Source organism: Citrus clementina, unplaced genomic scaffold (genome assembly GCF_000493195.1).
Source record: "Citrus clementina cultivar Clemenules unplaced genomic scaffold, Citrus_clementina_v1.0 scaffold_1, whole genome shotgun sequence".
Taxonomy (NCBI): domain Eukaryota; kingdom Viridiplantae; phylum Streptophyta; class Magnoliopsida; order Sapindales; family Rutaceae; genus Citrus; species Citrus x clementina.
In genome coordinates, this window is record NW_006263303.1 from 3,156,541 (window position 1) to 3,175,292 (window position 18,752).

Sequence of the window (18,752 nt, forward strand, 5' to 3'; positions counted from 1 at the left end):
TATCAGTTTTGTGCGAGTGATGTCCCTGGATTGTCTCCTCATGCATGCTTGGTACAAGTCAAACCCAAAATTTTCTAATTTTCAAATGTGTGTGTGTGTGTCTAAATATTCTATATTTCTGTTAAATTATTCATTTGACTTACACTTTTTTATTCTTCATATTATTTTTAACGGTTTTTTTGAATAATTAATGCATATATTAAAATAGTCACCAAATTGACTATAAGCCCAAGAAAATAAATTTTTTTTTTATTAATAATGTTTGGGATCCCAACATTTGAATATTAACTAGAGTTTCAGTGATATATGTCACACATTTATTAAATAATAGATTTAATAACTAGTAAAATTACTTAATCACCATTCAATAGATGAACGTCACATCAGTTAAGATTCAAATTGAGACTTATAATGTGGGATACCTAGCATTGCTCTTTTTTTATATTACTTTTATTCAAAAAATAGACGGATGGACAAAGCAAATTAATTTTTTAATCCCTAGCTCTCCCTAAGGATTCGAATTTGTCTAGACAGTTAAAAATCGCTCGATCAGATTTCTAAGGATAGGCTAATAACTGGTCGTGTTAAGTAGGTTTTTGTTGTGTTCTTGTCATGTTGGACTTAGTTATACTTACCCGAATCCAAAAATTAATTAATTGGGTCAAAAATAAAAACTCAAACCCATTGGTTACGAATCGATCTAGTTACCTCGTTCTTTTTGGCAATTTAAATATTTCTAAATAATTGTTAAATGTTTTTATTTTAAAATATAAATAACAGTTTATAGAGGTCTGCTCTTTTTTTTTTTTACTTATTATATATTTATATATATATTTTCGGAGAATACATGTGCCTCTTGCATATTTGCATCTTATAATGACTAGCTATAACACTTGTCATGTTTACATATCATGATGGCATTGTGTTTACATATCACGATGACAATGATTGTTACCACGTATGAATGTCACGCTGGCTTTAATTTTGAGTACACAACGGTCTTGATTATCTTCGTTCACATCATTCTTATCAATATTTGTACATAATGTACAAATATGACTTTTAAATTATTTGATAAAGAGACTCTAAAGAATTTTCTGGCAGAGAAATAATTTATATGTTTATAATTAATAAAATCTATAAAATTATAATAAAGACAAAATCCCCTTTATCAACTTGCGAGTCTCTCCATTTTCAAAGCTCTAGCCAATGCCCCATATGGAGTATCTAGCAATGATCAATCACTCAATAATATAATATTTGAATCCTAGCAAAAGCAATTTTCTGGTATATATATGTGCGAATATTTCTTTTGTTGTATCTCTATTTCCAAAATTAAGTATAATTGAACAAAAATGCACCAGCACCCGGCACCACCCCTTTTGATGTTTCGTTTTTGTTCATTTCGCCTCAGACAATTACCTGACTTTCTTTCTCATGACCTCAAATAATTGATAGATAAAGATGGAAAAAAAAACATTTTTTTTTTTTTTAATTTTGAATCCTTTTTGACGATCCTGGAATGAAACCCACTTCCCATTTCTCTTTCTCTTCTATTGAACGCCGTTTCTTCATCCGTAGAGATTTTTTTTTGTACGAGAGAAACCATATCCAGTGTGACCCCATTGCATTGGGTTCATTTTATTGCTCTTTCAAAGCAAAATCCAATGATAAAAAAAAAAAAAAAAGAAGAAGAAGAAGAAGGGGAGGGGCCCTGGTTGTAAAAAAACAGCAAATCTAATCAGAGGACCCCATTCAAAAATAGTTTATTCACAGGATTTTGTAACAAGGGCCTTATTAATAAATAGTAAATACCATATAATAATCAAGGACAGTACTAATTTCTTTTCACACTTTTTTGTCTTTTCATTTATTCTTTATTTTTTGTTTCCATGTCTGTTTCACATCTTTTTCTTACCTTTATTTTTTTTTTCTTTTATTCGATAAATTAAGGTCTTCATTGTTTTTGCCATGGATCGGTATATTTTGCGTGCGGTAATTTATAAATAATCGCATAAATACAGATATTAAAATCTATAAAAAGGTTGAAAAAGTACATAATATTGATTACTTGTTTCCAATATAAAATTGATTTATACAACATGTGCTTTGTTAACGTTAATAACGTGGTGTTCACTCATCAGAGCTTAATCAATAGACAGGTTATGCGTGATATAATAATATTGTTAAGAATATTGTATCAACTATAGTTTCTTGTAATTGTCGTGGACTAAGATATATAAAGCAACTAATCATTCTCTCCAACATTTATTTTTGTGAAAACAATTACGTCACTTACCGCATTGAGCTAGATGGACCACTAATTAAACAAAAATCTAACCAAAGCACAGAACTTTATCCCACTTTTCTTAAATGCATGATGCCCCAAGCCTCTTGTTACCATTCGTCCATTCGTGTGGAAGCTAGCTAGATTCTTGCTGCCTAACGAATCAGTGTTTAATTCTATATTATAATTTTGTTAATTCTTCTAATGATTATAATCGACAAATATATTATTATCTGGTGTCTATTAGAACTCTCAATACCGACATATATATTACACTATGACCATAATCTGCACGAGACCAATACTTTTGGCTAAGACCCATTTGAGATTACTTTTAGGAGGCTTAAAAGTGATTTTAAAAATTTAAAAGTTAATTTTAGTGTTTGGTAAAAATCAAAATCATTTTTGTCAAAATTGGTCCCTCCTACAGCTGATTTTGAAAAGTAGGGAAGGGGTAGCTTTTATATTCTGATTTTGAGAATCAATTTTATCCTTTAATATAATTTCATAAATATCCTTAAACTTATTACCTAAACCCAAAATTATTCTTATTCAAATTTAAAACAAAATCAATATTTTAATAAATTTTTATTATAATTCATCAATATAATTTATTAATATCAATTCGTTGGTCAAATTATTGTTAAATTTGTTTCACTATTTTATAAATTTAAATATCAACTATTTTAAGATAAAAAATAATATATTGTAAATTTTACTTTTAGTAAAAATTATTATAATACACAATTAAAAATATTATATGTACAGGTAAATTTTATCCTACATTATGTACATTTTAATCATTTGTCTTCTCTTAGCAGTTTAACAGTAAAATTTGCTAAACGTCCATAACTGTTTTCAAAACACACAGTACTTTTGAAAAATAAAATTTACCAAACACTTAACTTATTCTCTTCACAGCTAATTATTTTTACAGCACAACTAATAATAATTATTTTAAAAGTTACAGCGTTCTCAAAATGACCCGAACACCATTTAAGAAAAAATTATGCTTGTTCCATATGTTTTACGAAAAGAGGAAAGAGAATACCCATGGGCAGCCCCAACATTAAGCTACAAGCCCAACGGCTACTATTTTGTTATTAATAAATATTTGAATAAAAAAGTATTATCCAATCTACATTTTGTAAAATGCATGTGCCTGCACAGAAAAATTTCAAATGTACCTGATCATCCCGTGCCATCAACTATGTGTTACATTTTCTTAAATGTTCTTGATGAATATGGAAAGGTGGACATTCCATATACTAATATTATGTGGATGAGAGCAGTAGCCGTGCTATTTGCATATATTCTCTCCTTGTCATGTTTGGTTGACTATTTAGATAACTTAGCATAATGTTTACTATAATTGTATAATTGATATTTTATGAGTATCAATGTTTCAACCTTCAATAATATATGAATCAACATGCAAAATAATCATATTAACTTTTTTTTTTATATTCTATAATATAATCTTTTAATTAATTTATCAATATAATCTTTCACATTCTATGCATTTATATACGTACACGTATATGTGTATAACAACAGATCATGTGTGTATATAAACAATTATTTTTTAAAAATTCACAACATGATAAATGCAGAGGTTCCTGCTGGTTGCATGATAAGGTGGTTGGATTTGATGGTACATGATAAATTGATCATTGGTTTCGCCAATTAAAAAGCAATCGAGTCCTGGAAGGCTCACCGTTTCATCTACCAATGAGAAGTCTCCATTCGGCCAAAGGACATGTCTTTCAATGCCTGCCTCTTTGATTTGCATCGAGTTTGGAGTTTGGACCCATTATTTTGGTTGCAAAGAGCCGAAGCTAGAGACAAGAAGTGTGACAGCGATTGGTCACAGCTTGGGTCTATTCAAGTAAATATCGAAAACACAATTGGGCTTTTTTTTTAATAATAAAATGTGTACAAATTAAATGAAAATAAAACCTGCAACTTTCTTTGATTTTCTGTCAAAAATTAATTGATAATTTTATCTAAGCTTTACGTGCATTAATATTTTTGATGCGTTGGCAAAACTGCCTACAGAATCGTCACATGGGGGTGTGACATAACGAAGGTCATTTCTTCTATCTCGCTTAGTGGTCATTAAATATACAACAAACTAACGTTTCCCCATTAGCTAGCTGTGTGTTCCCTATTCGTCAGGGATGCCAAGATTATCTTTCAATTTAAGCTTCTTTTTTTTTAACAAATTGCAAAAGCGATAATTGAATGCAAATTCAGGAAATTGAGTTTATTCATTCAGCAGATTGATTGGGGGCATGTGTATGTGTATGATCAATCAAATATATAAAAAGTTGGAACATCATTTTCCGGGAAGACAAATGGAATATTCGGTGGAGGATTGGCTACGTAAGTGCAGAAACCAATTGATGAATGACTACGATTAAATTTCTACGCCAACCACTATGAAAAATTGTGTGGCTGAGTCGCATATGATAGCACGAAAGTGCCATGATGTGCTCCCTAGAAACCTCCAGAAGCCTGATTATGCTTCTCCAATCGAGCATGAACAGATCATGCATGATTTCCATCACTTTTCCCTGTTTCGTGACACTAGATCCCAATTTTGTTATGATCCTCTTTATATCTCACAATATAAGAGAAAGTGATTGTGGTGCGTATTACTTCTATTGGGCAATGCCCCTTTAGTTTCCACGATCTGAGTCGAGTCAATTATTCAATATGTCTTTTTAAGAACCACTTTTTTCAATTGTTCTTTTCTTTTTATTATTAGCTGTGTTGAATTTGACTTTCATTTACAGTGAGAGGATCGCCGTCCCTGTATGGTTTGTTCTTTTCTTAACAGGCTTCGATGATTTTTATTTTTCTGATGTGAGGTTTCAATGTTAAATTAAAATGTTTAAATTGAAATGTTCAAGGAAAGGGAAATGATATAGATGTCAGCAAAGTCACTGCTAAATGGGGATGGAGCTGGAGACAACTAAGGATTAATGGTGGCAGGCTTTGACATAATTTGGAGAACACATGTAAGCATATAACTAGAATTCTAACTGTATGGGGAACTATACATAGATATATGACAACGGAGATGCTTTTTAATTATTTGAGATTAAGGCTCCACATGAATTATTAAGATGGTGATTGGTGATGACTCTTCCCTTATTGTACTTTTTTAAGTCGACATTTGAGTACCTGTGCTTCACATAAGTTCAAGAAATTAGGAGATGGAATATTGAGGCAATCGTGCCATCATTTTCAGATACCAGATTTTTCAACAAGTTGCTTTAATTATATTTTCTAATCCGTCGACAATTTACAAGATAATTGGAAACTTTCCTGATCGGATCATGGTAAATTAAAAAAGTTGAATTGACCTTAATACTGAGCTACGATGTTTTTGGGGGCCCCCTACATATGCATTGTTTTGAAGAGCCTTAACTATTTAATAATGCACAGACATGACCCCATTTAAGAGCTACTGGAAATCTAAAAAGCTTTTGGAAGACTTCGACAACATCCAAAGAAACAACTTCTTAGTTTGTTGCGAGATATTAATTTGAAAGGAAAAAAAAAGATTTATAATTTAAAAGCAAGGTGGGATTTCACAAAATATTCCTTCCTGGCTTGAGGAAGGTCGACGAAATAATGACAGAAATAAAATAATAAATCAAAATAGTTGATTATCTTCGTCTTGCATAATAATTAAGAAAAGTTGATTATCAATTGAAATATAAATTAATTTACGGGGTTTCTTTCGAGTGTCATGCAACAAATTAAGAAGCCATCAGCAAGCTAGTAGTCATCAAATCAACCAATAAGAGATCACAATTAAAAAAAGAAAAAAGATTTGTCAAAGTATGATCAATATGTAATTTTATATACTTGTCTCTTGCTTTACTCACAGTAAGATGCTTCATTATGCATTATTGAGCTTCCGACCTTGCTAGCTCACCAAACCCTTTCACATGTTCCCATCTTTCTAACCCAAGGTTTTTAGTTTTCAATTACGTTATTAGTATTACTGCTTATCTTTCAGGTGAGTGCCTCCAAATAAACAACTGCAACACACTAAAATTTGGCCTCTTCCTTCAATTATTCCTTGTTTTGATTGACGTGAAAAGCAGAATTAAATATAAAAATCTAGTTTAGTGCAGTTTAAAAAAAAAAAGGCAATCCCTATCTTAAATGCATGTAAGATAGAGGAATCCAAAAAATTAAACCCAAATAAAGAGTATACTTTGGAACAAAATTGATTGATTTGAGGTGCTATTTGACTGAAATACAGAGTACTGAGAATAGGAAGTAGGATTTTGATTTGACAGAGCTTGTTATATGAGGATAATAAATCTATAATTAAGGGTCAAATAATATTTTAGTTATTATATTTTTATTTAAATTTCCATTTAATTTTTATATTTTAAAAATTATCAAGACATTCTTTTTTATAATTATATTACAATCCTATCCTTACTTTTTCTTTACTTTTACAAAAATATCATTCAACAATATTCTTGAAGATATTAAAGAAAAGAAAAAAGTGAATTTAATTAGCCTTGAAAATAAAATAAATAAGTAAAATATAAATTAGTTGTATTATTTTAATTTTAGGATTAATTGGTAAATTAATTTTTGACAAATAATTAATAATAAGATTATTGCATGGATATTAAACATTGCTTGAAATTGACTTGTACTAATTATTTATGAATAACAATTAGTAAGATTATTTCAAGCATATGAAAAAAATTAGTTGTTTCGTACTAATATTTACTTATTAATTTGCTAATAAGTAATTATTAGTTAATTTAATAATTAATTTTTTTATAGATTAAAAGATTAATGTAAAAAAAATTGTTGTCAGGGTATTATCGTAAAAGTAATGAAAAAATAAGGATAAGAGTGTAACACATTTAATAGTAGGAGTATGTTGAGATATTTTTCAAAATATAGAGATTAAGTAGACACTAAAGTTTAACTATAAGGACTAAAACGAAGATTAACCTTTTAAGGTCATATAAATAAGAACAGTGAGACAAAATGGTAAATTTATACATTAATTAAATTATGTCGTAACTTGTGGGGTAAATTGAAATTCCCCTTCAATAAATTTCAGTTTGGCCTCTTACCTATTTTCAATTGATTTTGGTGAAGGGGCTAGATCTTAACATAATTCCACCGCCATTCAATTGGCCCATATAAAAGTTGAGGAAGAATTCATTTTTAATTCCAATAAAATTTGTCCGTTTATATTTTTAAAATTACTGGCACCAATAACAAATTGAGCCATGATCCTATTTATAGTTTTTATTTTTTTTTAAAAGCTCGACCACAAAAGGGAATTATATTAAAATACAATATTGTATCCTCTCGGAGACAATGTAAATGAGACATGTCTAAGGATGTCAATTCGTTAATCGTGTCTTATTTATATTGTGTCAAATTTAAGTAAACAAAAATATAATATATTTATTAATCATATTAAAACATCAAGGATACGACTTGTTTATTAATCGTATTGACATGTTTGACATATTTACTAAAAAAGTTTAAAATTAATTGTAAAATAAAAAAATGTTAATATTATTCTTAAAAATAGGTCATAAGTATGTTAACATGATATAAATATGGTATGAATAAGTTTATAACACAATATCAATATAATACAAATAATTAATTTAGTGCGTGTATAAGTTAATTTTTCAATAATATTTCCATATATTAATTGATATATGTGTCATAAACATGTAATCATATTAAGGTGGTCCAACACATGTATAATATAGTTATTTATCTTGTCATATCGTGGCATTTATTATTCGTATTAATATTTGTTTATACGACAAACATATTAATTGATATCTGTGTCGTAAACGTGTAATCATATTGAGGTGGTCCAACACTGGTTTAACACAATTATTTATCTTGTCATATCATAATATTTATTAATTATGTTCATATTTATTTATACGATGAAAAATCATGTTATTTTCATGTCATGTAATCGTGTCTTAACCTTCGTTGTTACCTCTAGTCTTACCCTCAAAATTATTATGAAATTGGAAAATTAAAAATTTATAAAGCATGGGTCCTAGTTAGATTACATTGGATTCATTACAGGAGATTTTTTTAGTTCATTTTTAAGTAGAGTTATAGTCTAATGGCAAGTTGGCAGCCGGCGGATTCCCTCGAATTAGATATTTATTATATACTTATTCCAAAAAAAGAAAATGTTCCAAATTTAGAAAAACAAAATGCTATCATGTCTGACACTGATCGATTGTCTCGTATGAGATTACTTGACAGAATACTGAAAATTAATCGGGGCAAGTAACTACAGGATCAATTCATAGTCACGCAGATGGATAATTCATTGTCACAGGTGTCAAATCAAGTAAATTTGTTCCATTAAATCAATTAATTTCTGATAAATTTGTAACAATTTCATTAGTACATGTTTTATGAGATGAATAGACAGGCATTGGCTGAGCTGGAAGCAGACATCAAGGAGATGGACGCACGGCTCAGCTGTACCACCAGCGAGGAAACCGGGCTCGGGTCACAATCCTTGTTCCCCTGATAACGACTGTCGGCATCGCCATTTCCTGTCACGTGTCCGACGTCCCACCACTGACATTGTTTGTCGTTCGTTAGCCTGTTGCTCCCCCACCGCCGGGACCTACTCTAATCCATTTACTTTACGTGGACGTTCCAATTTCAATCACAGAGACAGCATAACTCTTCAACGGCGAATGTATTTGAGACTTTTGTCTTAAGAAGGATAAAGAAAAAGAAATTATATTTAATTTAATTCGTAAAAGGACTGCATGGGCTTGTAACGTTTCCGGATTCAAATATTGCGGCTGTCGGAAAGTGTTAAAAATAATGTATTACAACAAGCTGCAGGCGAAAAATTATTACACCATCCAAACGTTGCCTTTTCCGTATTCAAAAGAGCTTTCTGATGTGAGCTCCAGCTGACAATGAACGTGCTTCTTTTGTTGGGGTTAGGATAGTTAAAGATCAATTGCTCTTGTTAAAACTATAGAAAAGAGTTGTTTGGTTAACTAGAAAGTTTAAGAAAATGAAAAAGAAAGTGAAACAAATATGTGATTTTATTGATATTTCTTCAACATAATATCTGAGTACAAAATACAAGTTTATATAGCAAGCTAAAACAGACTCAACAATTCACTCAGTTCGTTACATTTTAACTGTGTGAGATGAGCTGGATAACCAACTTGCCATGTCAGCTTTCATGAGCTAATCAGCTGCAGTAAGTCATACTCTGCTTCTGTGCTTTGCTTTCGATATCACTAACATCCCCCCTCAAGCTGAAGTGTCCAGGATAGACATTCAGCTTGTGTCGCAGATAATCAAACTGCTTGAATGAAAGTGCTTTAGTTAATATATCAGCTGACTGATCATCACTAGGCACATAGCTAACTTCAATACTCTTAGCTGCAACCTTGTCTCGGATGAAGTGAACATCCAGCTCAATATGCTTTGTTTTTGCATGATAGACAGGATTGTATGCGAGAGCAATAGCCCCCTGATTATCACACCACATCATAGGAGTCGTACTAAGCTTAATTTGCAGCTCTTGAAGAAGAGATTTTATCCATATCACTTCTGAAGTAGCATGGGCCAAAGCTCTGTATTCTGCTTCTGTGCTCGACCTTGATACCACTGCTTGCTTCTTGGATGACCAAGAGACTAAGTTTGGACCGAGATAGACTGCATAACCAGCTACTGGCTTCTTGTCATCTCGATCAGAAGCCCAATCAGAGTCTGTAAAGCAATGTAGTTGAAGTGCTCCAGTCATGTGAAATTGCAGACCAAGATGTAAGGTTCCTTTCAAGTATCTCAGCAACCTTTTACAAGCATCCCAATGTGAAGTGCGTGGATTAAATAGGAATTGACTGAGCTTATTAACTGAATAGGCTATATCAGGTCGTGTAAGGGTAACATATTGTAAGGCACCTACAATACTTCTGTATTGAGACACATTTTGAATGGTGTCACCTAAATCCTTTGTAAGATATTGACTGGTAGACATAGGTGTAGAGACTAGACTGCTATAAACCATATCATGTTTTGCCAAAATATCAGCAATGTACTTTGCTTGAGACAGATAAAGACCAGTTGCTGACTTAACTACTTCAATTCCAAGAAAATAATTGAGATCCCCTAAATCCTTTAAAGCAAAAGTGTGATGCATGTCTTGAATCACTTGCTGAATTAGCTGAGGATTGGAACCAGTGAGAATGATATCATCAATATAAACCAGAACCAAGATTACATGACCATTTATCCATTTATAGAAGAGAGAGCTATCTGATTTGGAGTGCTGAAAATGCCACTGAGTTGTCATTGCATCTTTGAACTTATCAAACCAAGCCCTAGGAGCTTGTTTCAGACCATAAATAGCTTTCTTTAACTTGTAAATGTGATGAGGTTTAGCAGAGTTCACAAAACCCTCAGGTTGTGCCACGTACACTTCTTGAACTAAAATGCCATTGAGAAATACATTGTTGACATCCACTTATCGAATCACCCATTTGTTAAGAACTGCTAAACTGAGAATTACCCTTACTGTTGAGGCTTTAACCACTGGACTAAAAGTTTCAGTGTAATCAACTCTTTGGGTTTGATGAAACCCCTTAGCAACCAGCCGAGCTTTATATCTTGAAAGAGATCCATCAGAGTTGTATTTGATTCTGAAAACCCACTTATTTCCAACTATTTTAACAGGTGTATCAGGCAATACCAATTCCCATGTCTTGTTGTTTTGAAGAGCCTGAAATTCTTCTTGCATAGCTTGGAACCACATAGGATCAGCAAGTGCTTGAGATGTTGAAAGAGGTTCAGAAGGCTGAGCTAATAGAGCTGACAAATAAGTTTTTGGTTTGAAGATGCCAGCTTTTGACCTGGTTATCATCTGATGACCAGTGGGTTGAGATAAAGCTAGTGTATGAGCTGGTGAATGATGTGTGGAAGGACTGAATGATTCATTAGGTAAGGAAGGAGAAGAATTTTGGTTTATGTGTGTTTGTGAAGCATCAGGAATACTTGTTGATGATGTTGCTAAAGGAACCTGCAGATGAACAAAGGAAGGAACAGAAGAAGAAGAAGAGAAAGATGACTCTAATAAAGAAACTGGAGACTGACATTTATCTAGAGATGAAAAATCTAAACCAGAGACATAAGGGAAGGAACTTTCATAAAAAACAACATGGTTGGATGTATAAATTCTTCCTGAAGAATAAAGACACAGATAACCCTTATGATAAGAGCTATAACCAAGGAATATACATTTGCAAGTTCTGAAATCCAACTTGTGTTTATTGTATGGTCTCAAGGCTGGATAACAAGCACAACCAAAGGTTCTGAGAAAGGAATAGTTTGGTGTTTGATTAAATAATTTTTGAAAAGGTGAAATGTTATTTAAAACTGGAGTAGGAAGTCTATTGATTAGGTAGACAGCTGTGTGAAAAGCATTCCACCAAAAGTTAAGAGGCAAGTGAGCTTGAGCTAGTAAGGTTAAGCCAATGTCAACTATGTGTCTGTGTTTCCTTTCAATTCTCCCATTTTGATGATGTATATGTGGGCAGGGGTGTCTAAAATGTATGTCAGAAGCTTTAAGTAAAAAGGTAAAGGTTCTGAATTCCCCTCCCCAGTCAGTTTGAACAGTTTTAATTTTGTGTTGTAAATGGTTTTCTATAAAGAGTTTAAAGTTTGAGAAAACTTCAATGGCATCTGATTTTGCAGATAAGGGAAATATCCATGTAAATCTACTAAAGTCATCAAGGATGGAAAGATAATATTTGTATCCCTGAGTAGAAAAAATGTGAGAAGGCCCCCAAAGATCAGCATAGATCAGCTATAGAGGTAATGTTGTTTTGGTTTCTACTGAATTGAAGTGAAGCATGTGATTTTTGCCATATTAACAAGCATTACAGACAGACAATTTTTCAATCTTATTAAAAACAGCAGAATCATTACAAGCTTTGAATATTGTTTTGAGAACATAAGGTGCTGGATGCCCAAGTCTCCTATGAAAAAGATCCATATTGACTGATTGCAGTGCAATTGCAGAAAAAACAGACTGAAGACTTGGTTCAGAGACTTTTACAACTTCTGGTTTATTGACATGAGACATAGCACAAGAAGTAAAAAGAGATTCAAGTTTATTGAAACTATCTGAGTTGAAAAGAGCAGACCGAGCTGACTGAGATGACTGAGGAAACTGAGAAAAGATGTTTTTGACTTGATACAAGCCACCCTTAGCAACACCTTCAAGTAAAGTTATTCCTATGTCCCTGGCCTTGACAAAGCATGAATTATCAAGAAATTCAACAACAACAAAATTATCAGCCACAAGTTTTGAAATACTAAGCAAGTTTTTGGTTATGTTTGGCACATAAAGGACATGATTAAGCAATAAAGGTTTTGAAGTTGAAGTTGTAAGCATTGCTGATCCTATATTATTAATAACCAATGCATTTCCATTGCCAACAAATAATTTTTCCTCACCAGTATAAGCTTATGAATGAAGAAGCTTACCTAAATCATTGGTGATGTGGTTTGTTGCTCCACTGTCAAAGTACCATGAAGGATCTTCAACAAGCTCTGGGGACACATTTGGATTTGATGGAGGCAGAGATGCTGAAGTAGAGGCATTGTATTGACCACTATTGTCAGGGGTTTCAGTTGGAGCATATGTTGATGAACCAGGAGTAAAAGAGTAAAATGCAGATGGAGTGCCAAAGGAATTTTCTGCATGCATTATGTTACCTTGAAAACCAGGACCACCTTGAAAACCAAAAACTCTTGGCGAATTATAATTGTTGTTAAATTGTCCAGGGCCTCTACCACCACCATTAAAAAATCTTCCTCTTCCAAATTGTCCCGGAGGTCTAAAACCACTATTAAAGTTGCCTCTACCATAGTTTTTTTGAGGAACAAATGATGAGTTGTATCTGTTTCTGCACTTATAAGCTCCACGTCCAGGTATGTAGCATATTTGACAAACAACATCAGAAAAGTTATTTCCATTGCTGAATTGTCCAGAACTATTACAGAAGCACCACCATTAAAACCACCAAACCCTGAACTGTTTCCATTTCCAAAATTTCCTCCATAATTCTTTTGAAAACCACCATTATTTTTACCAAAATATGTGTTTCTTTGAGCAACATTAGCTGTCATATTATGCATTACATCACTAGTAATTTTTCCTTTCTTCTGTTCAATTCTAATTTCATGATTAAACAACAAAGAATATAATTCATCCAGTGTTATCTTTTCACCTCTAGCCAAGACAGCAGTCACTAAGGATTCATAGTCAGATGAGTCAAGATCAGTCAAGACATGCATAATCAAATCACCTAACTCTACTGGTTTACCAGCTAAAGCTAAAGTATCTGCTATTCTTTTGACTTTAGCAAAATAGTCAGCCATATGCATTGAACCTTTCTTAATGGTTTGGATTTGCATTCTCAGTGTTTGGATTTGAGCTTGAGATTGGGAGATAAACATACCAGTAAGAGTCTCCCAGAGTTGCTTAGATGTTGTATAATCGATCACTGTAGAGAGCAGATTTTGCTGGATCGATGACATCATCCAACTCAGCAGTAGCTGATCAGTCTTCATCCATGCTACAAACTTAGAATTTATAGATCTTGAGCTTCCAGTTGATACTACACTCTCAATATCATTCTCAGAGATGAGAAATTGTTCTGGACATTTGTTATCGCCATTAATGAAACCTTCCAAGCCATTTCCTTTCACAGTTGTAAGAACTTGCGTGCGCCACAGAATGAAATTATTCTAATCCAGCTTGACTGGTGTGACAAAGCTGAAGGAAAGATTGTTTTGACTTATATTTGTCATTCGTGGCTTTGATACCATGTTAAAACTATAGAAAAGAGTTGTTTGGTTAACTAGAAAGCTTAAGAAAATGAAAAAGAAAGTGAAACAAATCTGTGATTTTATTGATATTTCTTCAACATAATATCTGAGTACAAAATACACGTTTATATAGCAAGTTAAAACAGACTCAACAATTCACTTAGTTCGTTACATTTCAAATGTGTGAGATGAGCTGGATAACCAACTTGCCATGTCAGCTTTCATGAGCTAATCAGCTGCAGTCAGTCATACTCTGCTTCTGTGCTCTGCTTTCGATATCATTAACAGCTCTGATTAGAGCTGTTTGGTTTCTAAGAAAGTTGAGAGAAAATCATAACCAGAGAGAAAGAAAAATTTAATGAACTCAAGATATTTTGTATATTATGAATATGATTTTACAAGACTAATTTATATTGATATATGGAACTTTCTAAACACACGAAATGCATGAGCTAAGATTAACTTTGCTAATAACAAACTTGTTGACTCAACAACCACATCACCAAAATTTGTTATTTAACCAACGTAACAAACATTGCTGAGCTAATATTGAAACTTATTCTTAATATCCCCCTTAAGCTTAAGGTCGGGGAAAGACATTAAGCTTGCTGCGAAGAAAAGTAAATTGATCAAATGAAAAAGGTTTAGTGAGAATATTAGCTAGTTGATTTGAACAAGAAACATGATGAACAATAAGCTGCTGCTGCTGTGCAATGTGCTCTCTCAAAAAATAGAGATTCAATTCAACAGGCTTTGTACGAGAATGGAACTTTGGATTATTAGCTAATGCTTCTGCACTTTTATTATCACAAAGTAAAACTGGAGTCTGAGTAAGAGACACTTTAAGGTCTTACAGCAAATAAGTAATCCATAAGATCTCTAATGTTGTCAACGCCAAAGCACGATACTCAGATTCGGCTGAAGATGTAGATACTATAGGCTGCTTTTTGGACAACCAGGAAATGAGATTATTACTTAAGAACACACAATAGCCACCAATAAACCTTCTATCATTAGGATTTGACCCCTAATCTGCATCAGAATATGTAGTCAAAGTTAAGGAACCTGAATGAAAGAATTGGATTCCAAAATGAGTTGTGCTTTGCAAATATCTAAGAACCCTCTTGTAGGCTTGCCAATAAAAAGTTGTTGGAGCTTGTAAAAATTAGATGTCTTATTAACAGTGTAAGCTGTATCAGGTCTTGTTAGAAGAAGATATTGTAGAGAACTAACAATGCTTCGATATAAAGAAGGATTCTCAAAGGCAGCACATTTATCCTTATAGAGCTTATCACTGGTACTCATAGAAGTGGAATATCCTTTACTATCCAACATGTTGGCCTTTTTGAGAATATCACCAATATATTTAGTTTGAGAGAGATGAAAACCTTCCACAAATGGAGTGACTTCAAGGCCAAGAAAGTAATTAAATTCACCAAGATCTTTAAGAGCAAAGTTTGAGTTTAGATATTGAATAACAGCTTCAAGAAGCTTAGAGTTTGAGCCAGTAATCAAGATGTCATCACCATAGACAAGTATGAGCAAAATATCTCTACCAACATGTTTGATAAACAAAGAAGTATCTGACTTGGATGCTTGAAAACCCCAATCTATCATAGAACACTTCAATCGGCCATATCAGGCTCTTAGAGCCTGCTTTAACCCATATAAAGCTTTGTTTAATTTGCAAATATAAGAGGGATATTGAGGATCTAGAAAACCCTCATGTTGGTGCATAAAAGCATCCTATGTAAGTATGCCATTGAGGCATTCATTAATCACATCCAATTGTCTTATAGGCCAATGGTGCATAACAGCCAAGGTCAGAACTATTCTGACTGTACAAGGTTTTATTACAGACCTGAAGGTTTCAAATAAATCAATTCCATGGGTCTAATGATAGCCTTTAGCTACTAAATGAGCTTTGTATTTAGAGATACTTCCATCTGGATTATATTTGACTCTATAAACCCATTTATTGCCAACTATTTTAGCAGCTGCATATGGAGGTACCAGTGTCCAAGTACTGTTCCTTTGTACTGCTTTAAATTCCTCATTCATTGCCAGATACCATTTGGAGTCTTGTAATGTAGCCTTAACACTGGTTGGTTCAAGATTTTGAGTGACAGCAATGTAGGTTTTGGGCTTGAAAATTCCAGCTTTTGCTTGGTAATCATTAGATGTGTGGGCTGTAGAGGTTGCAAAGGTCGTATAAGTTAGGAAAATTCTATAGAAGAAAGTGAATAAATAGAATGGTTGGATGATGAATTTGAAGAAGTTTGTTGTGCTGAAAAATAGGTTGATGCAGGGGACAATGTTGGAGCAAAGGTAACAGCTGGTCATCCTTCATTACTACTGTAAAAAAGAATAGAATTTGGATAGAAGGGAATTTGAACAGGAGATATTGAACTAAACTCATGTAAAGTAGAGGGTGACTATTTTGAGAACAACTCAGTATATGGAAATTATATTTCATTAAATGTAACATGCCTAGCAATAAAGACTCTTCCAGATCTATCGAAACATTTATATCCTTTATGAAGTGGATTGTAGCTAATAAAAACACATTTTTGAGTATGAATGTCAAGTTTATGCTGGTTATATGGCCTGAGCAGAGGGAAATAAAAGCAACCAAACACTCTAAGAAATGTATGATCAGGCAATTGATTGTGTAATTTCTTAAAATGAGAGATATTGCCTAAAACTTGTGTAGGCATTCTATTGATTAAGTAAGAGGCTGTATAAAATGCTTCTCACTAAAAAGATAAAGGCAAATGTGACTAAGTAAGAAGAGTAAGACCAATCTCAACAATATGTCTGTGTTTTTTTTCAACAATGCCATTTTGATGGTGAGTGTATGGACAACTGAATCTAAATTAAATACCTTCTTGTTGAAAAAAAGGTTTGAAACTTATAAATTCACTCCTCATATTTAATTGTAGTGCTTTTATAAGCAAGAAAAATTATTTTTCAACAAGAGTTTTGAAATGTTTAAAGGTATCAAATCTTCTGATTTAAAAGTAAGAGGAAATATCCAGCTATATCTAGTAAAGTCATCAACAAAAGAAATGTAGTATTTATAACCATCCATAGAACATTCAGAAGCTAGACCCCATAAATCAGTGTGTAACAGTTCAAGTGGAGATCTGGATTTTATTTCAGTAACAAGAAAATGAAACTGATGCAGTTTTCCACATTAACATACATTACAGAAATCAAGAGATTGTTTTGAAATATAATGCAAATGAAGCTTTCTTATTATTGTTTGTAAAGCCTGTTTGTTTGGATGCCCAAACTTGTTATATAACAACTGAATTGAAGTAAGAAAACTTACAAGACTAGAATTACTTGACTCTAGATTACTGGAATGAAAAGAAGTTGGACTGATAGACACAAGACTGCTTGAATTTTGTAAAGAGTTTACAATTCATTTATTTTGAAGAAATGACAACATTGAGCTAGGCTTTAAACTAAGACTTTCATAATTGAAGATAATATCAGAATCATCTTGAGACAGTAGTTTGTAGAGTCCACCTTTAGTAATCCAGTAATATCCATCCATCTTGTCCTTAACAAAGCACATATTAGAGGAAAACTCAATGGTTATATTGTTATCTAACAGGAGTTTAGAAATGCTAACGAGATTCTTAGTAATTTTGGGCACACATAAGACATTATTCAAGTTTTAAAAAGTTCCAAAAGAAGTATGAAAGCATGTGCAACCAATATGTGTAATGTTAAGCCCTTCACCATTACCAACTAGTGACAACTGAGAACCAATATAGGGTTTACCTTTAGCTAGATTCTTCACATTATTTATAAGATGATGAGTTGCTCCACTGTCAAGTACCATCCTTGATCAGCAATGCCTTCTGAAGTAACCATATAAGCAGCTATGGAAGCTTGATTCTGATTAGGATAATGACCATTCACTGGAAAATTTAGAACAAAGTTTCTATTGAACTTGTCCCTACACTCAGCTGCATAAGGGTTATGCTTAAAACAAATCTGACAGATTATAAATCCTCTGCCACCTCTTCTTCCAAAACCAGGAAAGACACCAGTAAAACCACCATTACCAGTGAAGCCACATCTGCCCTGACTACGATTCCATCCTCTTCCAGAGTTTTGTCCCATATATGCATCTCTCCCTGATCTATAACCTCCTATGTTACCATTCTAGTCACTATTTCCATTCTTATTTGCATAATTTCCATTCAATTCCCTTGATTATTATTATTCTAATTTGCATTATTGTTTGGTTTCTTCTGAGTATTTCCAATATGAGCTATGTTAGCTACATAGTTCAATTTTGCCTCTTTACTAGCACTAGATTGTGCATTCTCTAGCCTAGCTTCATGAGTCAAGAGCATGGAATAGGCTTCATTAATGATCATCTTAAGGATATTTGCTTCAATATACACCACAACAAGATAATAAGGTTATCATAGGCTAGAAATCAAGTGTGTGATGAAATCTAAAGAGCCGACTGGACTACAAGCAACAACTAACTCATTTGTCACTGATATTAATTTGCTAAATTAATCGATAACAGACA